This window comes from Colobus angolensis, unplaced genomic scaffold (assembly GCF_000951035.1).
Source record: "Colobus angolensis palliatus isolate OR3802 unplaced genomic scaffold, Cang.pa_1.0 Scaffold70, whole genome shotgun sequence".
Classification (NCBI taxonomy): Eukaryota; Metazoa; Chordata; class Mammalia; order Primates; family Cercopithecidae; genus Colobus; species Colobus angolensis.
Window position 1 is genome coordinate 2158208 of NW_012120710.1, and position 24957 is coordinate 2183164.

Here is a 24957-nt window from a genome sequence, read left to right on the forward strand (position 1 = left end):
AAAGTGCTATGATTTGCTCATAGAGGCCAGGTTGCCAGCAAGTCATCATATGTCACTGTCTGGAGACAGACTCCCCTGTGAGTACGGTTTAAGTGTCTGCTGAAAGCAGTAAGAAGGTGTGAAGTGTAAGGACTGTTGGGACTGTGTCTCACACAACAAAGAAATGCTGGCAAGCAGTTCTCCTGCCTGTGTGCTGCCAGGAACACCCCTCTTTGGAGGGATTAATATGTTGATCAGCCCTCTGGAGGGTGGAGACCTCTCCAGTGGAAGAAGTCTGGCTAATCCTTTAGTTTCTCTGACAGCAGGTCTGAAAGGATCCTGTTGCCAGGAATCTAAGGCAGTTGTTACCTTGACAGCAGGAGTGCAGCATGCGAGCATCTCTGCTGGTCCCCATGTGATCTGTCACTGTGACGCTATGTGTTTGTACATGTGCAAGACTCCAGAAGGTAGACTACCCACGAGTGTCCCATATACCCTCTCCTGGAGGCAGGGCTGGGCCTACTGGGGTCAGCGTGCACTGTCTCTTTGCTGTTCCTCTGACGTCAACTGATGGGACCCCTTAAGCCAGAGGCAGATCTCTCAGGGAATACAGCATGATTCCTGATATGGGCAAAGTGCTGGGTAAGTAAGGGTGCCTCCACTTTCAACAAACCAATTGGCTAAAATTCTTCTTAACATGGGACACGTATAAAAGGATGAGTATTTTCCCTTCCAAGTGGCCATAAATGTTGCTGGACAATTCTCAGCATCACATCAGAATGGTCTCAGGTGTTTTCCCCATCCGTGCCTTTCTCACTTTGATTATTATTGTCTTTCTTCATATATTCAAATACTTTGTAAACTGAGGATTGCTTGTGCTAATGGGCTCATAAGTGTTCTGGGGTGAGTTGTGAGCACTTTTAGACTTGAAGCCGACTCTGGTGACTGTTACTGCCCAGCTCCTCCTCAAGTCACCTGGGTTTGTAAGCCCACTAGTCCCTGCTTTAGGTATGCTGTAACCTCATCTCTTATACTTGCATTCTGCAGACTAAAATTCTAGCTATTACATAGAGTTCCATTTAAAACAGGCTCAGGTATTCATGTTCATCACTGTTGGTAAATGAAGATATTCTCATCACAAAATATTCATAAGCGGAAATACTTAATCAGTTGCAGTTTCTTCCTTCACCTATCCCCCTGCTTCCTTCCTTTACTAAAACTCCTCTTGGATTCTGTATCTTAGAGGGAGGCAAAAACACCAGGAAGAAAAATCTAATTCAAACTTGTGTTTTATTTTATTATATATTTTTCCTCTGAAGCACAAAGTGTTTCGTAAACATGCATCTTTCACAGCAGCAAGTTACTGTGACTTGAACATCTCTGCCTTTCCCACCCTGAGAGTACAAAAGCATTCACATCTTAATGGCTCTGCATCCTAGCTACCCATTATGATTCTTTGTGGGAGTTCCTCTCCTCTATATATTTGTGGAAATTCCCCCACAAATTATTTTTCATTTATTCATGCAGAGCCTGGGCTAGAGCTCACCACTGAGATTCCTAAACGGGGTTGCCACAGATGCCAAAACTGGAACTGTGCTGTTGCTAATGCAGTCCAGCTGCAGATCCCAATGAAAGCTGTGATGCTGTCACTCTGGTCTCACTGCTGCTGCGTTGGTGCTGGCACTCCACACCCCCGCCATGGTTGCTTTGGAGTAGCTCTCACCTCAGGCACCTCAGCCAGTGATGCTTTTGCAAAGTGAGAAAAAGGATGCTTCCTTGCTCTATGTTACAGTGATGACAAAGGGTTCTAGAACAGGGTTGGTTAGCCCTAAAGTGCAATGAGTTAGATCCCAGAGTGCTTTATTCTGAATTGAACTGCTGCAGCCAGAGCTACCACTTGGAACTAATCTAGTTGGAATTCTGATGTTGCATCTGTCTTTGAACCCGGGAATCTAGGACTTTGCTACCACTGGCACCTTATCATTTAGGATTCCTGCTAACATCTTGGCCAATTCTGTTTCTGAAAATAAAATATAATGTTTCTTTCTTTGCTTTTGGGAGTGGTGGGAAGGCTTTGCCCCAAAGTCTCTAGTTGTAAGACAGCTGTTAATTCATACACACAGGGTCCAAACATATGGCTGGAATGCCTGGGTCCCCAGTGTCTGTGCTTTAGCTGCTAAATTCACTGCCTTTCAACCCTTAGGTTCTTTTGCTAAATGTACTATCCAAATACCTTGCCTTCTTTGGTAAATTTTCTGTTGTCTCTCTTTATATCTTACTTAATTTGCTTCCTCCAATTAATTAGTTGTATACATGTTAAACCTAATTTGGGTCAGGATTTAATTATTTCCCCAGGAGCATCTGTAGTATCTAGCAATTCAGTTTATTCCAATAGATTCTGTACTGTAGGGATGAAGGGGATGGATTCTCTTATTCTCCTTAACTTGGATGTATCTGAGTCTCAGCTCCAACCTAACCGAAGCGCTCTGCATTTGCAGCCAGTTATAGTTCAAGTTTCAAACACGTTATTTGCAAATAACTCTCCCCCCACCACTATAGAACACTCTATCCTCTCACCGTCTTCCTTTGTCTTCCTACTCTCAACTTAACCATTACTTTGACATCTTCCTCCTCCCTTGCCTGCCTGCTAGAACAGCCACCAAATTGCTGCATGTTCTTGGTGTTTATCAGTGGTTGGCACAGGGAACTCTTCTGTCAGTGTCTTTCCTGTGGTCTTCTCTTTCCTCAGGAGGAGTATCTATTTATCTACATAAAACAATCAGAGAATTATGTTGAGAGAAACTATTTCAAACATTGGGGAAACAATAGAGATTAATATAACAATACCATGTAGCCACCACTTACATTTAGTAAATGTTAACATTTTCCCATTTTGCTTCAGGTTTTTTGAAATCAGTACCTTACAGATACAGTGACACTGTGTGTATGTGACGCCCTGAGTCATCTATTTACTTCTCCCTAGCCCATAACTCCCTAAGTCCCCCAGAAATAATCATTCATTCCTGAAATAGGTTTTTTTCTTCCCATAATTTTTTTTTTTTTTTTTTGGAGACAGAGTCTGGCTCTGTTGCCCAGACTGGAGTGCATTGATGGGATCTCGGCTCACTGTAACCTCCGCCTCCCAGGCTTAAGCAATTCTTGTGCCTCAGCCTCCCGAGTAGCTGGGATTACAGGCACATGCCACCATGCCCAGATAATTTTTGTATTTTAGTAGAGATGGGGCTTCACAATGTTGGCCAGGCTGGTCCTGAACTCCTGACCTCAGGTGATCCACCTGCCTCGGTCTCCCAAAGTGCTGGGATTATAGGCGTAAGCCACCATGCTCAGCCTCCATACATGTTTTAATACATTTTATATAAGTGTGTATGCCCAAATAATTATATAATATTATTTTATGGATTTAAAATTTAAGTGTATGATTATCATTCAGTGCATCACATTTTCCAGCTTTTTTTCATTCAAACTTAAGTTTTTTAGATTTTTTCCTTGTTCATACATTAGATGTAATTCATTCATTTAAACTACTGTAGAGATTATATTTGAGACTATACTCATTTCTCAATTGATGGGGCAAATAGCTACTTTAAATTCCCTTTTTTCCCACTCTTCCAACTCTTGCCTTATTACCTCTGAAAAATTTCATTACTCCCTCCTGATTCTGATTACTAAGGTAAGACAGAAGCTGTCTTACCTTATTTGTCTCCAATGTTGAATGAAGTAAACTGATACCTGAAGTGACAGACAGGGCAGCTAAAGGACAAGAACAGACTCCAAAGTTATGAGTCCTGAAATGATGACCTGAAGATGCTCTAAAGGTTGAAATGACGTTGGTGGAGATGCTGTGCCTGGCACAGCGAGAGTGTGGGGCTCTGGGGTAAGACAACCCACGCTTGAATTCCAGCTTCACTCCATTCTAGTTGCTTGAATTTTCCTCTAAACCTTTTAATCCCTGCCCCCCATCTCAAGGTCCTAATGGATAGTTTATGGAGTTGTTTTGAGGGTTAAATGAAATAATTCCTATAGAGCTTGTAGTGCATTGCCTGGCACATGGTAAGCATTCTGCTCTTCTTTGTTGTGGTTATTCACTTAGTTGAATGCAGACACTTCTATTTTGGTAGGGGGATCTATGTAAGATGTACTTCTGCCTCTTTGCTGGAGCTGTCTCTCTCTCTCTCTCTCTCTCTCTCTCTCTCTGTGTGTGTGTGTGTGTGTGTGCGCGCGCATTTATGTGTGTTCGAAAAGGGATGAGGAGGGACTAGCTACAAAGCTCTTATAACCATGAGCTTATATGGAAGACCATCTCACTCTTTGCTTCAAAGGCAAGATGGACTTTTTGATGTGTCGAGGATTCGATATTAATTCAAGGGAATTGTTCAATATCTTAACATCTAAGAGCATTATTAAAAATGGGATGTAAAGATTGCCTTGAAATATAGTCTATAATAATAACGAGTTATTTCACTACATTAAACACAGTCTTAAATGGTCTTTTCATATGTATGTTTTAACTTATCTACAACCTCCATGAACCTATTCAACCCCCTATTTAAACCCACCCCAAATGACAGTTTTTATTAAGAAATAAAAATGTATATATTCAGATAAAGGTAGTGAGAGGCTATCAGTTTGGGAAGGGAGAGACTTTGTGACCTGCAAGATTTTAGTGACTTCATCTTCATTCTTAGAAAAACTGTTTTGTATTACTGCTCTTTGTAGGCATTTTGCAGCCAAAACACACAGATGCTATTGAAAGAAACAAAGGTTGTTCTTTGCTGGGAAAAATGCTAAAGGTAGAATGGGAACCTCTTCAGAGTGCCTTTTTCTTCCGAAATTATTCTGAAACAATTAGTCAGGGTTGTTCAGAGAAAGACTGTTTCAAACGGCTCTACTAACACAAAACGGTGATGATTTTAGCCAGGGTCGCAGAAGGAAGTCGGGCCAAATAGGGATACTGAGCACAAGGAGAATTCACACAGAAGGCGTTCATGTTGAGGACATTTTTGTTTGTTTTTCTTTCTTTTCTTTTTCTTTTTTTTTTTTTGAAATAGTCTTGCTCTGTCGCCCAGTCGGGAGTGCAGAGGTACGATCTCCATCTTGGCTCCCTGTAACCTCCGCCTCCTGGGTTCAAGCAATTCTCCTGCCTAAGCCTCCCAAGTAGCTGAGATTACAGGTGTGTGCCACCCTACTCAGCTAATTTTTGTATTTTCAGTAGAGATGGGGTTTCACCATGTTGGCCAGGCTGGTCTCAAACCCCTGGCCTTAGGTGATCCACCTACCTTGGCCTTCCAAAGCATTGGGATTACAGGCGTGAGCCACCCTGCCTGGCCAGGAAATTTTTTTTTTTTTTTTCTGAGCGGGAGTCTCGCTGTGTTGCCCAGGCTGGAGTGCAGTGGCGGATCTGGGCTCACTGCAAGCTCCGCCTCCGGGTTCACGTCATTCTCCTGCCTCAGCCTCCCAAGTAGCTGGGACTACAGGCTCCCGTCACCACGCTCGGCTAATTTTTTTGTATTTTTAGTAGATACAGGGTTTCACTGTGTTAGCCAGGATGGTCTCGATCTCCTGACCTCGTGATCTGCTCGCCTCGGCCTCCCAAAGTGCTGGGATTACAGGCGTGAGCCACCGCGCCCGGCCTGGCCAGGAAATATATTTAAACGAATCCCGTGGATGAACTGAGGAGGCAGTATTGGTTAAGACCCAAATTCTCTGGTAGCCAGCAATGGGTCATAGTCTACTCACAGTTGATGTTTCTATGGACATTCTGAAAAATTAACTTCTTTCACAGGGACAGAAAATAAAGAGATACCATCTTTGGGAAATACTACATGTCCCTATTAGGACCTGGCTCCTAATACTAGTTTTGTACTCATTTTGCAAAACTGCATGTATTCTGCAAAGATGTCTCTCTCCCAAATATGACAGTATCTGTAATAGCAAGAACATTTTTTTAAAAAACTGCGTTTGTTCTTTTTTTACTGCATTTTTTCTGCATATTAAATCTTTGAGAACTGTGTTGGAACTATATTGCCTTACTGAGCAGTAACATTCTGTGTAAGCCAAGAGTGGCACGCAGTAATAAAATGTAGTGGCCATCTTCAAGGGAGTTTTATCCTTTGTGGTATCAAGTACCAGACTATGTGTTAACACACTGGTAACACATAGAATTACTACTCATAGTTACTACTCAGTAAATATGTAACTCAGTAAGGCAATATAAAGATGACATTTATTAAGGGATGCAAGATAATGTAAACATGTAAACAGGAACTGGCAAACTGTTCAGTAAGGATCACGGGACCGCAATTTCTACTCTAAAGCTCATTGTAAGTAGCTTTTCTTAACTTAGAGAATTAAAATTCTTATGGTTGATGGATTTCAATAGATTTCTCTTTCTGTACTTCACTGGGATTCTATTTTTCCTACATTTTCTTATAGAAACTTTTTCATGTTGACAGATATTTTAAAAATGAATATTGATATTTACATATTTCAAACCCTAGTAAGAATCAGTAGATTAATTTATAGAAGTTCAGAAGGAGATATTTGTTGAGACAGTTTCCTACACATTTTCTAGGAAGAAATATTTGATTTTAAGTATTTTGGAGGTTACTGGGAATTTACATATTATGTTACATCAGAAATAACAGTGCAAAAACCTAAAAACAGAATGCTGAGAATAGAACCTGAAAGGAGGGCAAGAAGAAGAGATTCTTACATGGGTTTAGGTAATTTGAGGTATCATACTATCACTAAGAGTTTTTATATTATTTGAGATACATCAAATAATTGTTATTTTTCTTTTTACAGATACCCACAATTGTGTTATAATTTCCTCTGGCTATATACCTGAGCACCGATGCTTGACCTGTTGTAAGTAAGAAAGTCATATGTGGGCCGGATTCAGTGCCTCATGCCTGTATTCCCAGCACTTTGGGAGGCCGAGGCTAGCAGACCATGATGTCAAGAGATCGCGACCATCCTGGTCAACATGGCAAAATCCCATCTCTACTAAAAATACAAAAATTAGCCGGGTGTGGTGGCGTGCACCTGTAGTCCCAGCTACTCCGGAGGCTGAGGCAAGAGAATTGCTTGAATCCAGGAGGCAGAGGTTGCAGTGAACCTAGATGGCGCCGCTGCACTCCAGCCTGAGTGACGGAGCAAGACTCTGTCTCAAAAATAACAATAAAATAAAATAAAATGAAGTCATATATGGCAAAATCCAGTCTTATATTTTGACCTCTTTTGTTTTTTCTTTTCTTTTTTTCTTCTTTTTTGAGACAGAGTCTTGCTCTGTCGCCCAGGCTGGAGTGCAGTGGTGTCATCTTGGCTCACTGCAACCTCCGCCTCCCGGGTTCAAGCAATTCTCCTGCCTCAGCCTCCCGAGTAGCTGGGACTACAGGTGCGTACCACCAAGCCTGGCTAATTTTTGTATTTTTGGTAGAGACAGGGTTTCACCATGTTGGCCAGGCTGGTCTCGAACTCCTGAGCCACCTGTCTCGGCTTCTCAAAGTGCTGGGATTACAGGTGTAAGCCACTGCACTGGCCTATTTTGACCTCCTTTCTGTCTTTACTTAAAATAAAAAATAATAATAAAAAAATGATTTAAATCATAAATGGTTAGGGATAGTAAAACCTCTTTTTTCTGTAAGTGAATATCCTCACCTTGTTCTGCCTAAGTTTAGCTTTAGCAGTTTGAACTCCCGGAGTTCTTCTTGTGATATTGGTGGGTACTCAATAAATCATTGCTATTGTTGTTGTTGGTAAAATAGGTGAAAAATGAGGGCATTTTCCCCCTTTGTGGCTTGATATTAAAATTTTTCTTTTCAAACCATTATAGGGACCTACCTATTTGTTGGTCTTACAATGGTGGGTCATTTGCAACCTATTATACTTTGCTCCAAATAAAATCGTTTTTATCTTCAAATAGAAACAAATTGGAGAGAAGTAATGAGACACCATTTGGGATTGTTGGCAATTTTAAATGTTCAAAAAATGAAGTCACAAAAGCAGGAGAACCAAAAGCCTCAACCGGCTCATTAGATTATTTAACCAGCAGTTGGCGTTGGCACCAGATCATCAGCCAGACTGTTAAAAAAAAGTGTTAGGGGCTGGTGACCCTGTCCTCTGTGGGGAAAAAAATCTAAAATGTGTCCCTTATTATACCTTTTGGTACACAGATTTTCCTTACGAATTTCTGATTAGAAGAAAATAGGAGGATACAGCATTGTAAGCCATGAGTGGCATATAGCCACCAAATGTAGTGGCCATCCTCAGGGGAGTTTTATCCTTTGACATGTCAAGTTTTATATTGTCAGGGTGTCTTGTCCTGCCTGGTTCAAAGCACCCATGGCTCACATATTGATGATCAGAGAGAGAGAGATTCCAGGGAAAATGTATTGGAAAAGTACTTGTAAGAGCTTCTGCAGAGTGGAGTGGCATGTACAGGTCCTTCTCCAAATATTAAGCAGTGTGTGTCTATTTTTGGCGTCACATTATAAATAGGCCTTCTGCTTATTGCGATACAGGAAAAATACTTTCAAGGAGATTTACATTCAGCTCTACCATGTTGTAACATTTAAGGCTGCAGTACTTTTATAGATAATGCTAATTTGCTGGTGAGGTTTATTAGCTTTGTGAGTCTCAGCTGGTAGATGCAAGGATATGTAGTTAGGGGAAACGCCAGGACCTTCTCTGACAAATCCCAACATGTTAACAGGAAATATTAGCCACACACAGTATGGTTGATAAAGTTCTCTACTGCTTGTTTTTAAAAAAATATACCATTTCACAGTTTTGGGGGATTACCAGAAGCTGGACGTTTTGTGTTAAAATGTGTGTGTGGTTTACGAGTCCTCATTTTTCCAGGACAAGAAAGGTCTCTCTCTTCTCCTGCAGTCTTCAATGAAGCTTCAGAGCCAAGTTCTACATTTTCCAGGGAGAGTCTGTTGATTTTTGTTATATATATACCCATCAGTTTTCAATGGACAGGCTAAAAGTTAGGCATTAATTAATTAGGTGTATTTTTTTAACTTACGGAATTAGACTTCTTTCAAATTGTTGATCAGTAAAACTGATGATAAGTAAAACCATATGTGTTAGTTTTAAACACTATACAACAGGAGCATCCTGTTTAATCAGCATAATCTTTTCGGAGAACACTATGTTGAAAAAGGATTCTTCTCATGGTAAGCATTTGGGATTTGGAAAACTTGGATCTCTTTCCCTACTTCTGTGTGAAGCCATTCTCTACTACTCTTTGGTAAAATGCAGTAGCCAGAAAACTGTAAGTAAAACTCTATATCCTGGAAAAGATCAATGGGGAGAACATTTGGTCACATAAGAGCAGAGATGAGTTTGAGGAGGGATGAAAGGACAGATGGCCCTGCAGGGTCTGCCAAGATGTTCAGAGGCCCCAGGACAGCCAAGACAACAAATGGACTGTGCTCTCCCTGTTACATGGACAGCACCAGGGTGGGGAGTTCTGGTTATTTAGCAAAAGACTTTGCTCCAGGATTAAGAAAATGTAGGACTTTCTAATTAGCTGCTTCCTGACAATAGCTGGGTTTTGTGATCTTTGCATCTGCTGCGTTTTGCTCATTTGCTCAACTGCTCATTGACTGCATAAGTTCTGTTTGGATGGTATTTGATTTTTGCTGACTTCCCTCCCTCCCTCATATAATTATTAATACTTCTTCAGTGACTGATAAGGTCTAGGTACTATATTAGGGCTAGATATATAATAGTGAACAAGAAGGGCATGGCTCCTACTGTTATAGAGCTTATGGTCTAGTATGGAAAATGAAAATGAAACTAGTTACAATAATGCATAATGAGGGCTATAAAAGAGAAATTGCAGAGTTCTGTATCTGTACATAGGAGGGAAAACTAAGATAATCTGAAGGTCAGAAAAAGTCTCTCTGGAAGGGATATGTAGTCTGAGACCTGAAGGATGAGAAGAAGTTTGCTTATAAAGTAAAGATTCCAGATAGAGAAGACGGCATGTATGAAGTTGTTAAAGTAAGAGAGATTTTTATATATTTGAGCAATTGGAGGGTAACTTGGAGAGAAGGATAAAATGGAGGGCCTGGAGGATTTTTGTCTCCTTTTCTCCCTTCCTACCCTCTAGGATGTAGGCAGGCATGAGGAAGGCCAGGAGAGGGTTTTGGTGGGACAGAGTTTAAATTTTGGCAGGAGGAAGTACTTCACTGGGAAGTGGGAAGTATGTCTTTGGAAATGCATCATAGGAACAAGGATTGACTGACTCACAAAGGTAGAAAATAAGGTTAGATTAGGGTTAAATTCTCTGCATGGTGTGGCTGGAGGGTAAAGTGAGGAGGAAGCAATTTGGGAATCAATAGAATACAGTAGTAGCTAGGATAACCCAGATGGTATGTATAGAGAAAGGAGAGAAGACCCAAAACAGAACTCTGAAAAACACTGACATTTAGTTGACAGGCAGAGAAGCACTGCAAAGAAGATGAGAAGGACAGTTCAGAAAGAGACAGGGAGAGCTAGGAAACTGGGGAATCACAGAAGTGAAAGGAGAGAGTTTTTCAGGACTCGGGCTTGCCTAGGGCACAAAATTTAAAAAGGTGACAAAAAACTCAGTAATTGAGATAAATAATATTTTAATGCAATATTTAAAAAAATCAAAGTTAATGCAAAAAATCCATGATGAGCAAAACATCACATTTTTAAATAAAAATGGGATCCGAATTACTGAATTTTATTTTTGCTGCAAGTTCCAATATGGCTGACAGGACACTGTGGAATTTATATTTAGAAGTCTTATTTTTCTAAGTTTGATATTTTGTTCATCTAGAAAGAAGAAACAATGAATAATGTTAAATGTGGCTGAGAAGTCAGTCAAGATAAGGACTGAAATGAGTCCATTGGATTTAGGGACAAGGCATTGTCATTGGATCTTTTGTCCACCTTGTTTTAATAAATTGCAATGGAAATTATCTTACTGTCTCTGTGAACATAATCATCACCTTCAAAAAAGCTGAGTTCTTTTATGAATTAGTGGATTGTATAACTATAAACTTACATTTTTGTTGAAATTTTTATTGTGACAAAATGCATATAACATAAAATTTGCCATCTTAACCTTTTTGTTTGTTTGTTTTAGGTTCAGGGGTACATTTACAAGTTTGTTATATAGGCCAACTCAGGTCACGGGGATTTATTGTACAGATTATTTCATCACCCATGTATGAGGCCTAGTACCCAATAGTTATTTTTTGTGTTCCTCTTCCTCCTCCCATCATCCACCCTTAAGTAGGCCCCAGTGTCTATTGTTTCCCTCTTTGTGTTGGTGAGTGCTCCTCATTGAGCTCCCACTTATAAGTGAGGACATGTGGTATTTGGTTTTTTGTTCCCCTGTTAGTTTGCCAACGATAATGGCCTCCAGATCCATCCATGTTCCCATAAAAGACATGATCTCGTTCTTTTCTGTGGCTGCATAGTATTCCATGGTGTGTATATACCACATTTTCTTTATCCTTCTGTCACTGATGTGCATTTAGGTTGATTCTATGTCTTTGCTATTGTCAATAGTGCTGCAATAAACATTTGCGTGTGTGTGTCTTTATGGTAGAATAATTTATATTCCTCTGAGTATAAACCCAGTGATGAGATTGCTGGGTTGAATGGTAGTTCTGTTTTTGGCTTTTTAAGGAATCACCACACTGCTTTCCACAATGGCTGAACTAATTTACACTCCCACTAACTGTGCATAAAGTGTTCCCTTTTCTCTGCAATCTCGTCAGCATCTGTTATTTTTTTTGACTTTTAATAATAGTCATTCTGACTGGTGTAAGGTGGTATCTCATTGTGGTTTTGGTTTGCATTTCTCTAACAATCAGTGACATAGAGGCTTTTTTCATAGGATTGTTGGTGACATGTATGTCTTCTTTTGAGTTCTCTGTTCATGTCCTTTGCCCACTTTTTAATGGGATTGAATTTTTTCTTGTAAATTTGTTTGTTTCTTGTAGATGCTAGATATTAGACCTTTGTCAAATGCATAGTTTGCAAATATTTTCTCCCACTCTGTAGGTTGTCTGTTTACTCTGTTGATAGTTTATAGTTTCTTTTGCTGTGCAGAAGCTCATAAGTTTAAAGATCCCATTTGTCAATTTCTGCTTTTGTTGTAATGGCTTTTGGTATCTTTGTCACGAAATCTTTGCCTGTTCCTATGTCCAGAATGGTATTACCTAGGTTGTCTTCCAGGGTTTTTATAGTTTTGTGTTTTACATTTAAGTTTTTAATTCATCCTGAGTTGATTTTTGTATGTGGTATAAGGAAAGGCTCCAGTTTCAATCTTCTGCACATGGCTAGCCAGTTATCCCAACACCATTTATTAAATAGGTAGTCCTTTCCCCATTGCTTGCTTTTGTTGGATTTGTTGAAGATCAAATGATCATAGGTGTGTGGTCTTATTCCTAGGCTGTGTATTCTGTTCCATCAGTCCACGTGTCTGTTTTTGTGTCAGTTTTGGTTACATGCTGTTTTGGTTACTTAGACTTGTAGTATAGTTTGAAATCAGGTAGCATGATGCCTCCAGCTTTGTTCTTTTTGCTTAGGATTTCCTTGGCTATTCAGACTCTTTTTTGGTTTCATGCAAATTTTAAAATAGCTTTTTTCCACACAAAGAAATGGGCATAATAACCAGCTAACAATATAATGATGGAATCAAATCACACATTCCAATACTATCGTTGAATGTAAATGCATTAGATGTCCCACTTAAAATGTGCATAGTGACAAGCTAGATAAAAAGTGAGACCCAATGGTGGGTTGTCTTCAAGAGACCCATTCCACACATAATGACACCCATAGGTTCAAAATAAAGGGATGGAGGAAAATCTACCAAGCAAATCGAAATCAGAAAAGAGCAGGGCTTGCAATCCTAATTTCAGACAAAACAGACTTTAAACAAAGATCAAAAAAGACAAACAAGGGCATTACATAATGGTAAAGGGTTCAATTCAACAAGAAAACTTTACTATCCTAAGCACATATGCACCTAACACATGAGTGCTCAGATTTATAAAGCAAGTTCTTAGAGACCGACAAAGAGACTTAGACTCCCACACAATAATAGTGGGAGACTTCAACACTCTACTGACAATATTAGATAGATCATTGAGGCAGAATGTTAACAAAAATATTCAGGATCTGAACTCAACATTGGACCAAATGGATCTGCTAGATCTCTACAGAACTCTCCATCCCTAAACAACAGAATATACATTCTTCTCATTGCCACATACTCTAAAATCAAACACATAATTGGACATAAAACAATCTTCAGCAAATGCAAAAGAACTGAAATCACTCCAAACACACTTTTGGACCATAGTGTGATAAAAATAGAAGTCAAGACTAAAAACATGCTCAAAACCATGCAATTTCATGGAAATTAAACAATATGCTCCTGAATGGCTTTTGGGTAAATAACAAAATTGAGGCAGAAATAAAGAAGTTCTTTGAAACTAATGCGAACAAAGATACCAGAATCTTGGGGACACAGTTAAGGCAGTGTTAAGCGGGAAATTCATAGCACTAAATGTCCATATCTCAAAGTTACAAACATCTCACATTAACAACCTAACATCACAACTGAAAGAATTAGAGAAGTAAGAGTAAAGCAACCCCAGTGCTAGCAGAAGACAAGAAATAACCCAAATCAGAGCTGAACTGAAGGAAATTGAGACACAAAAAACCATTCAAAAGATAGATGAATCCAGGAATTGGTTTTGTAAGAAAATTAATAAGATTGATAGGCTGCTAACTAGATAAATAAAGAAGAAAAGAGAGACAATCCAAAAAACACAATTAGAAATGACAAAGGGCACGATAAAGGGCATGTTACCTCTGACCCACAGAAATAAAAGTAACCATCAGAAACTACTATAAACACCTCTATGCACACAAACTAGAAAACCTAGAAGAGATGGATAAATTCCTGGCTACATATATCCTCCCAAGACTGAACCAGGAAGAAATTGATTCCCTGAAGAGACCAATAATGAGCTCCAAAATTGAATCAGTAATAAGTAGGCTACCAACCAAAAATAGCCCAGGACCAGATAGATTCACAGCTGAATTCTACCGGGTATACAAGGAAGGACTGGTATCATTCCTACTGAAACTATTCTAAAAAATTGAGGAGGATGGACTCCTTCCCAACTCATTCTATGAGGCCAGCATTATCCTGATACCAAAATCTGTCATAGATGCAACGAAAAAAGAAAATTTCAGACCAATATCCTTGATGAACATAGATGCAAAATCCTCAATGAAATACTGGCAAAGCAGCAGCACATCAAAAAGTGAATCCATCACAATTAAGTAGACTTCATAGCCAGGATGCAAGGTTGGGTCAACATACACAAGTAAATAAATGTGATTCATCACATAAACAGAATTAAAGACAAAAAAACTACACATGATTATCTCAATAGATACAGAAAAGGCTTTCAATAAAATTTAACGTTCCTTCATTCTCAATAAACTAGGTTTTAAAGGAACCTACCTAAAAATAGCAAGAACCATATATGACAAACCACAGTCAACATCGTACTGGATGGGCAAAAGCTGGAAGTATCCCCCTTGAAAACTGGCACAATACAAGGATGCCCTTTCCCACCACTTCTATTCAACATAGTATTGTAAGTTCTGGCCAGAGCAGTCAGACAAGAGAAAGAAAGAAAAGATATCCAAATAGAAAGAGAGGAAGTCAAACTGTCCCTATTTGCAGATGGCATAATACTATATCTAGAAAATGCCACAGTCTCACCCCAAAAGCTCCTTCTGCTGATAAACAACTTCAGCAAAGTTTTAGGGTACAAAATCAACGTACAAAAATCACCAGCATTCCTATACTCCAGCAGCTAAGCTGAGAGCCAAATGAGGAAGACAGTCCCAATCACAATTGCCACAAAAAGAATTAAATACCTAGGAATGTAACTAACTAGGGAGGTGAAAGATTTCTACAATGAGAATTATAAAACACTGTTCAAAGAAGTCAGAAAAGACACAATCAAATGGAAAAACATTCCATACTCATGAATAAGAAGAATCTTAAAATCATAAAGATGATCATACTACCCAAAGCTATTTACAGATTCAATGCTATACCTATCAAACTACATTGACATTCAAACAAATGACATTCGTCACATCTTTATCATTTTTAGGAGTTCAATTATATTAATTACATTCATACTGTTGTGTAATAATTACTATTCACCTACAGAGCTCTTTTCATCTTACAAAACTGAAATTCTATACTCATAAAACCCTTTGATTTAAAGTCTATTTTTCTGTATTATTATTGCCACCATGCTCTATTGGTTATTGGTTGCATGGAATATTTTTTTTCTCCTCTAACTTTCAATCGGTTAATGTCCTTGGGTCTAAAGTGAGATATGCTATCTATCTTGCAGATAGCATATAGTTAGATCATATGTTTTTATTTATTCTGCCAATCTCTGTCTTTGGAGAATTTAATCCATTTATATTTTAAGGAATTATTAATAGGAAGGGACTTATGCCATTTTGCTGCTTGTTTTCTATATGTCTTACAACTTTTTTTGTTTTTCATTTACAGTATTACTACCTTCTTTTGTGTTTAGTTGATTTTTTTTTTTTTTTTTGAGATGGAGTCTTGCTGTGTCACCCAGGCTAGAGTGCAGTGGTGCCATCTCAGCTCATTGCAACCTCTGCCTCCCAGGTTCAAGCGATTCTTCTACCTCAGCCTCCCAAATAGTTGGGACTAGAGGTGCATGCCACCACACCTGGCTAATTTTTTTTTGCGTTTTTTAGTAGAGACGGGATTTCACCACGTTGGCCAGGCTGGTCTCAAACTCCTGACCTCAAATGATCTGCCTGCCTCGGCCTCTCAAAGTGCTGGGATTACAGGCATGAGACACTGCACCTGGCTGTTTATTTTTGTAGTTAACATTTTAATTCTCTTCTCATTTCTTTCATTTCTTTCTTTTTTTAAATTTCTTTTTTTTATTTTTATAAACAAGATCTCACCTTAATGCTCAGGCTGGAGTACAGTGGTGTGATCATAGCTCATTGCAGCCTCAGACTCCTGTGCTTAACCAATCCTCCTGCCTCAGCCTCCTGAGTAACTGGGACTATAGGCAAACACCACCATGCCTAATTTTTAACTTTTGTGCAGACAGGGTCTCACTCTGTTGTCTAAGCTCCTTCTCATTTCCTTTTGCGTATACTATATAGCTATTTTCTTTGTGGTTACCATGGGTGTTACATTTAACATCTTGAAGTTATAACAGCCTAATTTAAATTTATACCATATTAACTTCAATAACACCCAAAATTCCTCCTTTGTAGCTCACTCTCCACTCTTTTTAGTTGATGTCACAAAATTACAACTTTATAGAGTGTGTGTCCAAAAGCACAAACTAATAATTTCTTTTAAAAATGAATTAATCTCCTAAATTATGTAGAAAACAAAATGTATTATAACCAAAATTATTGTAGTGTTAGCTTTTGTCATTTCCCATTTGTTTATTTTTATTGCAATCTTTATTTGTGCATGTGGCTTCCAACTACTGTTTTATGTTCTTTCATTTCAACCTGGAGGACTCCCTTGACCATTCTTGCAGGACAATTCTAGTGCCTCAATTTTTGTTTATCTGAGAGTGCCTTAGTTTCTCCCTCACTTTTGAAAGATAGTTTTGCTGCATATAGGATTCTTGTTGACCATTTGTTTCTTTTAGCACTTTAAATAAATATATTAGCCCACTGATTCTGGCCTCCAAAGTTTCTTTCTTCTTTTTTGAACTCATAAGCTTTTATTATATATTCTTTTTTTAAAAAAAAATTATACCTCAAGTTCTAGGGTACATGTGCACAACGTACAGGTTTGTTACATATGTATACATGTGCCATGTTGGTGTGCTGCACCCATTAACTCGTCATTTACATTAGGTATAACTCCTAATGCTATCCCTCCCCACTCCCCCCACCCCATGACAGGCCCTGGTGTGTTCTCATTGTTCAATTCCCACCTATGAGTGAGAACATGCGGTGTTTGGTTTTCTGTCCTTGCAATAGTTTGCTCAGAATGATGGTTTCCAGCTTCATCCATGTCCCTACAAAGGACATGAACTCATCCTTTTTTATGGCTGCATAGTATTTATTCCACGGTGTATATGTGCCACATTTTCTTAATTCAGTCTATCATTGATGAGCATTTGGGTTGGTTCCAAGTCTTTGCTATTGTGAATAGTGCTGCAATAAACTACGTGTGCTTGCGTCTTTACAGCAGCGTGATTTACAATCCTTTGGGTATACACCCAGTAATGGGATGACTGGGTCAAATGGTATTTCTAATTCTAGATCCTTGAGGAATCGCCACACGTCTTCCACAATGGTTGAACTAGTTTACAGTCCTACCAGCAGTGTAAAAGTGTTCCTATTTCTCCACATCTCCAGCACCTGTTGTTTCCTGATTTTTTAATGATTGCCATTCTAACTGGTGTGAGATGGTATCTCATTGTGGTTTAGATTTGCATTTCTCTGATGGCCAGTGGTGATGAAAATTTTTCATGTGTCTGTTGGCTGCATAAATGTCTTCTTTTGAGAAGTGTCTGTTCATATCCTTTGCCCACTTTTTGATAGCATTGTTTGATTTTTTCCTGTAAATTTGTTTAAGTTGTTTGTAGATTCTGGATATTAGCCCTTTGTCAGGTGAATAGATTGCAAATATTTTCTCCCATTCTGTAGGTTGCCTGTTCACTCTGATGGTTGTTTCTTTTGCTGTGCAGAAGCTCTTTAGTTTAATTGGATCCCATTTATCAATTTTGGCTTTTGTTGCTGTTGCTTTTGGGGTTTTAGACATGAAGTCCTTGCCCATGCCTATGTCCTGAATGGTATTGCCTAGGTTTCCTTCTAGGGTTTTTATGGTTTTAGGTCTAACATTTAAGTCTCTAATCCATCTTGAATTAATTTTTGTATAAGGTGTAAGGAAGGGATCCAGTTTCAGCTTTCTACATATGGCCAGTCAGTTTTTCCAGCACCATTTATTAAATAGGGAATCCTTTCCCCATTTCTTGTTTTTGTCAGGTTTGTCAAAGATCAGATGGTTATAGAAGTGTGGTATTATTTCTGCTGGCCTCCAAAGTTTCTGATGAGAAATATGCTGATAATTGTATTGAAGATTTCTTGTATGTGATGAGTTGCTGTTCTCTCATTGCCTTCAAGATTCTCTCTTGGACTTTGTCTTTTAACAGTTTGATTATAACGTGTCTCAGGATGGGTCTCTGAGTTTGACCTACTTGGAGTTTTTTGAGCTTCTTGGATGCTTATATTCATGTATTTCCATCAAGTTTGGGGAATTTTTAGCCATTATTTACTCAACTATTCTTCCTACCCCTTTCTCTCTCTCTCTTCTCGTTCTGGGATCCTAGAAAGTCTGAACATTGTAATTTCAGTTATTTTGCTTTTCAACTTCAGAATTTCCTTTTGGTTTCCTTTCACGTTTTGTATCTCTTTATTGATATTTCAATATGTTCAGATATTGTTTTCTTGAATTTCTCCATGTCTTCCTTTAGTTCTTTAAGCATCTTTAAGACAGATATTTTAAGCCATTTTCTAGTTGATTTGCCATTAGGTCTTTCTCAGGGACAGTTTCTGTTGGTTTATATATATTTTTCCTTTAAATGGGCTATATTTTCCTATTCCTTTACATATCTTGTGATTTTCTGTTGAAATCTGGATATTTGACTCTAATAATGTGATATCTCTGAAAATCAGATTCTCCTCTTCCTCAGGGTTTGAGGTTTTTGTTTTTTGATTGCTGTAGGCTGTCTCTGTGCTGAGAATCTGCCTTAAGTAGAAACTGAAGATCTTTTCAGAGCCTACATCTTTTTCTGGGCATTCATGGTGATTTTCTAATTTCCCCCATATATGTAGTTGCTTTTGAATGTCCTAGTCTTTAAAGTCTGGCTCCTAAAAGAGGAAAAAGAGAAAAATGAAGGTGGGGAAAATGCACCAATCCTTTAAATCCCCTGGAAGTCACTTCAACCAAAGGGAGAGAGGCTTGCAACAATGGAGGGAGGTATATCAATAATGGTCACTGCCTCCCTGTTGCATCTCTGTGATCAGAGGCAGCAATCAGCGATTGGAGCACAGGTCCCTGATATTTGGAGGACAGTGTCCTTTATTTTTATTTTTATTTCTCTACCTTTTTTTTTGGAGAGGAGTCTTGCTCTGTCACCCAGGCTAGAGTGCAGTGGCGCCATCTTGGCTCACTGCAACCTATGTCTCTTGGATTCAAGTGATTCTTTTTTTTTTTGAGACGGAGTCTCACTGTGTCACCCAGGCTGGAGTGCAGTGGTGCGATCTCAGCTCACTGCAAGCCCCACCTCCTGGGTTCACGCCATTCTCCTACCTCAGCCTCCTGAGTAGCTGGGATTACAGGTGCGTGCCACCATGCCTGGCTAATTTTTTTCTATTTTTAGTAGAGACGGTGTTTCATTGTGTTAGCCAGGATGGTCTCGATCTCCTGACCTCGTGATCCACCTCCCTCGGCCTTCCGAAGTGCTGGGATTACAGGCGTGAGCCACCGGGATTCAAGTTATTCTTATGCCTCAGGCTCCCATGTAGCTGGGTTTACAGGTGTGCGCTGCCACACCTGGCTACTTTTTGTATTTTTAGTAGAGACGGGATTTCATTATGTTGGCCAGGCTGGTTTCGAACTCCTGACCTCAAGTGATCTGCCCTCCTCGGCCTCCCAAAGTGCTGGGATTACAGGCATGAGCCACTGTGCCTGGCAATTTTTCTACCTTTTTACCAAAGAGGAAATAGGGTCTTTTAAAAAATCTACCCTTGCTCCCAAAGCTGTTTGCAAAATTGCTCCACGAACACATGCACAGCTGCCTGCCGGTGGAATGGGGGTGAAAGGAGGATGGATAGCTATTGCTGAGCTAAGAGCTGAAACTGATGAGAATTAATTGCAATTTACAATCCAAGTTTTCCCCTGGAAGTTGCAAATCTTCAATAGACTACAGAGTTCCAAAATCATTACATCAGGCAGATTGCAGGAGTGTAATTATTGTCTGGGTAGGGAAACAGATTCCTGGTGCTTTCTGTTCAATCATCTTCCCAGCATCCTCCGTGGCCTAGTGTACATTTTAATTGTTATTATTTATTTATTTATTTTCTGAGACAGGGTTTCACTCTGTTGCCCATGCTGGAGTGCAGCGGTGCAATCATGGCTCACTGCAGCCTCGACATCCCAGACTCAAGAGATCCTCCCACCCTAGCCTCCTGAGTAGCTGGGACTACAGGCACATGTTACCATGCCCAGCTAATTTTTGTAGTTTTTGTAGAGATGAGGTTTCACCATGTTGCTCAGGCTGGTCTTGAACTCCTGACCTCAGGTATTCCACCCACCGTGGCCTCCCAAAGTGCTGGAATTACAGATGTGAGCCACCATACCTGGCCAAATCTCATCTTTTATGTTAACTTTAAGGCGAAACGAAATAATTCCTTAATTGTATGAATTAATCTTTAGAAGTTGTATGGATAGATCCTTGTTCTTGCCTAAGTTCATAGGGCAGGCATATCTCAGGGCCAGAAATATGAGCTGGGGAGTTCAGGTAATTAGGTATGATTGCTAAGCCCATCCATGTTTACTCTGAGAGAAGTCAGCTGGTGTTTTGTTTGTAGGTCATTGTATAATATCTGTTTGGGAGGTTCTAGATTCTTTTTAAATGATTTGCTTCCTAATGGGCTCTTCAGTTTGAAGTACCATGTATAATTTAGTTCTGTGTATGATACAATCCCCAGGCCCCTCTTTAATAAAGATGTTTACTTATATTTCCTTCTCAAGTGCTTTGTTGCCCTTTAATCAGGTCATACTTGATCTGAAAAAATCAGGTCCTTTTACTCTCAGATGCTATTTTATACTCTAATCATGGTTGGGATACTTCAGAATATTAGAAGTAGCATGTCAGGTTCCAGCCACTTTTTCAAAATCTAGGGAACTCCAGCTTCACCTCTCAGTGTGTTAATTATATTTACAGGATAAAAAAATGATTTAATCTCATGAACTCAGTGTTTGGCTTTATGATAATCAACCATGGTGGTTTGCCCGGGACTGTCCAGGTTTTCATGCTGAAAATATCCTGTGTCCTGGGGAATCTGTCACTACTGAATAAACCTAGACAACTGGTCACCCTATTTGGCCTACAAATATTTCCTGCGTTTCTTTTTAAAAGCCACATAATTCTTCCAGATGTAAGGGTAGCAGGTGACTGCTAATTTGCATGTTCTTGTTCTTGCTAAATTTCTTTTCTATTTATTTATTGGTTGGTTGGTTGGTTTATTTATTTATTTATTTATTTATTTATTTATTTATTTATTTATTTATTTAGAGATGGAGTCTCGCTCTTGTCACCCACGCTGGAGTGCAATGGCGTGATCTTGGCTCACTGCAACCTCCGTCTCCCGGGTTCAAGCGATTCTCCTACCTCAGTCTCCTGAGTAGCTGGATTACAGGTGCCTGCCACCATGCTCAGCTATTGTTTTCTTTTTTTTTTGTATTTTTAGTAGAGATGGGGTTTCACCATGTTGGCCAGGTTGGTCTTGAACTCCTGACCTCATGTGATCCACCCGCCTCGGCCTCCCAAAGTGCTGGGACTACAGGTGTGAGCCACTGCGCCTGGCTGCCAAATTTCTTTTTATTTATTTTTTGAGACAGAATCTCACTCTTTCATCCAGGCTGAAGTGCAGTAGTACTTTTTTGGCTCACTGCAACCTCTGCCTCCTAGGCTCAAGTGATTCGCCTGACTCAGCCTCCGGAGTAGCTGGGATCACAGGCGTGCGCCAACACACTCGGCTAATTTTTGTATTTTTAGTGGAGACAGGGTTTCACCATGTTGGCAAGGCTGGTCTTGAACTCCTGCTCTCAAGTGATCCACCCGCCTCGGCCTTCCAAAGTGCTGGGATTACAGACGTGAGCCACTGTGCTCAGCCTTAAATTTCTTAATATTCACAGACTGCTGGCAGTTTTGAGCAAGTAAGGAGTTGAGAGAAGTCCTGTGCTATGACCATCTGAGTTTACAGATGAGTAAAATTTCAGTAGCACAGGCAAGTTTTGGCCATCTTCCTTCCACTCTGGCTGCCATGGTACTAGATTTCTGCAATGTCTTCAAACATCTCCTTTCCACTAACTAAAAATAAACAATTATGTTGGAACATCAACCACAGTAACAGGAAAGAGTAGCATTTGTTTAGTTTTAAATTGTCCAATAATCTTTTTCTAATGCCTCCATTTGCGTCATAGGCATTTTAACTTCCCTTGTGTCTAAAGTTCAGTGTCTCTCATGGATTACTCATATTATCGGAGTGTGAAAATAAATATAGTCGGGTTAATTAGCATCAATTTTAATAAGATCCCAGAGTAATTTTACACAATGCTTCCTGGGAAGAAAGAAATTAAACTTGGTAACTGAGATGATGGGATCTAAAATAGAAGCTATGCATAAAAGAAAGAAAATAAACACAGAAAAGGGAAAAAGATATTGTGTGCATTATGTTTGATATATAGATAAAGTTTTCTTTTCAGAATCACACAATGGGCTTTTGTTATTTTGCCTCCAAAGGAAGTCAGTCTTGGTTCCCAAACAAGCAGACTGACCTTGTGGGCTTGTGGAGTATTCAAATACCCAGCTCCAATACTTGGTCATTCTGATTCAGTAGATTTGGAGTGGGACCTGGGAATCTCTATTTTTAATAAACCTTAAAAGTGATTCTGGTGTTCCTGGTTAATGGAATAATGTCTAGAAAACACTGAGTTAGGGAATTTGAAGAGGTTTTCCTATTTTTCACTTTGGAAAAAAATATTTTGTGGTCATTCTTGAGATTTTGTTGAGATGACAGGTATCATTGTCTTTCTTCCAAAGGGGGGAAATTGAAGAAGGCAGAGTCATATTTTAATCTAAAAATATGGGAAAAATATGGGAAAATGTGGACCTTTACCCTGCAGTTTCATCTTGAAGAGTAGATTGAGGTCCTGAAATAAGACTTGCTATAAAGTGCAAGGGTGAATTCCTCCAGAGGGCATGAGGGACTTCGTGTACAAAGTGTACATTTTACGCGTGACTATAATGAAGCAACTGAGTGCAGGAGGCTACTGGAGACTGCCCAGAGTTCATCATTTTTCAATTGTATTCTAATTTGTGCTGTAGAGATTGTCCAACACTAATCAGCTGGAGAAGAGATGGTCAAAGTCTCTCTTGCTCATTATACATGATGGAAGTACTTCTTAGGTGTATGTTTACGTGGCCTTTTACACCTATCCACGTACTCTGAAAAATCCTCTGGGAAACTGACACAAGGCCCCAGATACTTCATTAGCAGAGTGGATTCCCCAGCCCTGTCTCTTAATGGTATAGCAGAAGATGTGCTTGGCAATTTAATTGGATGGCTGTAAAGCTGGAATCCTGACCACTAGTGGTCACTGAAGATCCCAGGAGACTTTCCTTATGGCAGGTAGAGTCCTGGACAAATTCCGACTCTGATAATTAAATTACATTCTGCCCAGCTTCCCTGTACACTTTCAACTGGACTTTGTTCCCTTTCCATCCTTAATTGAGGAGGACATACACTTTAACAGAGAACCACTAGTTTCTAAAGATGCCTACAATATAATAACAATGTCCCGTAAGTTATGGAGTGAGATTCACTGGGTTAGTGATCTACCGGCACATTTTAAAGTGGCACATTATGTACAAAGGGAAAATTACTGAATTGGTATCCAAAGAGACATGGATCACTCCCGAAAAATTAAGTCTGTTAAACATTTCAGTATATATTAAAAATGCATGTTCTATTAGCTTTTAGAAGCCATTTTTTCCTGTTTCTTTATGGGAGATGTCTTTCTATAACCAAAGTAATTAGTAGTTATATCTTATTAGCAGAATAAAACCAATGTATTTTTTTTAAAAAAGGCAAACAAAGCAAAAAGCCCAGCTGAGCTAAGTCAATAGAATAGAGGTAGAGGTGAGAACAGTGAGACATACTGGGAATCAATTTGAAGACTTGAAATTTGTTGATGTGGAATTTGACCTAATGTGTGTCTTCATAATAAACAATTAGTCTGGTTTTACTCTTCTACTATGTTTTTCCAAAATGGTTAAGTTTAGAGGGCAATCTGCTTTCTCTTAACAGTTGAATTTTGTTATTTTTACAAATTGCTTTACTAAAACAGATTTTTTTAAACAAGTGAGAATGTAGTAAACTGCACATTTACTGAGAACAGAGTGCTGTTATGTAAGGTGAACAAACTTTAAATTATTATCCAGCAGGTTGTCTGTTTCTTTGAAATAGAATTCTAAAATATTTTAAATATATGAATAAAATATTATTTTCTCATCGTAGATAACTTTCCATTTAAAAAGTATTTAATATACATTCTTTTTATCTTATTTTTATTTTATTTTTTGTTTTTTTGAGACAGAGTTTCGCTCTTGTTGCCCAGGCTGGAGTGCAGTGGCATGATCTCGGCTCACTGCAACCTCCGCCTTCCAGGTTCAAGCGATTCTCCTGCCTCAGCCTCCTGAGTAGCTGGGATTACAGGCATGTGCCACCACGCTTGGCTAATTTTTGTAGTTTTAGTAGAGATGGGGTTTCACCACATTGGTCAGGCTGGTTTCGAATTCCTGACTTCATGTGATCCACTGCCTCGGCCTCCCAAAGTCCTGGGATTACAGGTGTGAGCCACTGCGCCCGGCCTATTTAACATACATTCTATTAATAAACCAAATGAGCCCATTATTTGGTATCCTGATTAACTCATATATATTCAGGAAAGCAAAATATACTTTGTAGCTTATGTGGGTAGCTTATGTGGTTTGTCAACACGTTTGAGAATAAGTCCAGTTTGAGATTGTTTTTGTTTGCTTTTATTATTAT

General features: G+C 39.2%; 1 long non-coding RNA gene across 1 annotated transcript in view; it reads left to right on the forward strand.

The window, feature by feature from the left end:
* The first annotated feature begins 339 nt into the window (after positions 1 to 339).
* LOC105501269 overlaps positions 340 to 24957 on the forward strand; it is a 31772-nt gene continuing 7154 nt past the window's right edge. Inside the window, exons 1-2 of the long non-coding RNA XR_001000162.1 lie at positions 340 to 621; positions 6805 to 6867. This is a non-coding gene — a long non-coding RNA (uncharacterized LOC105501269). The remainder of the gene's footprint in view (positions 622 to 6804; positions 6868 to 24957) is intronic.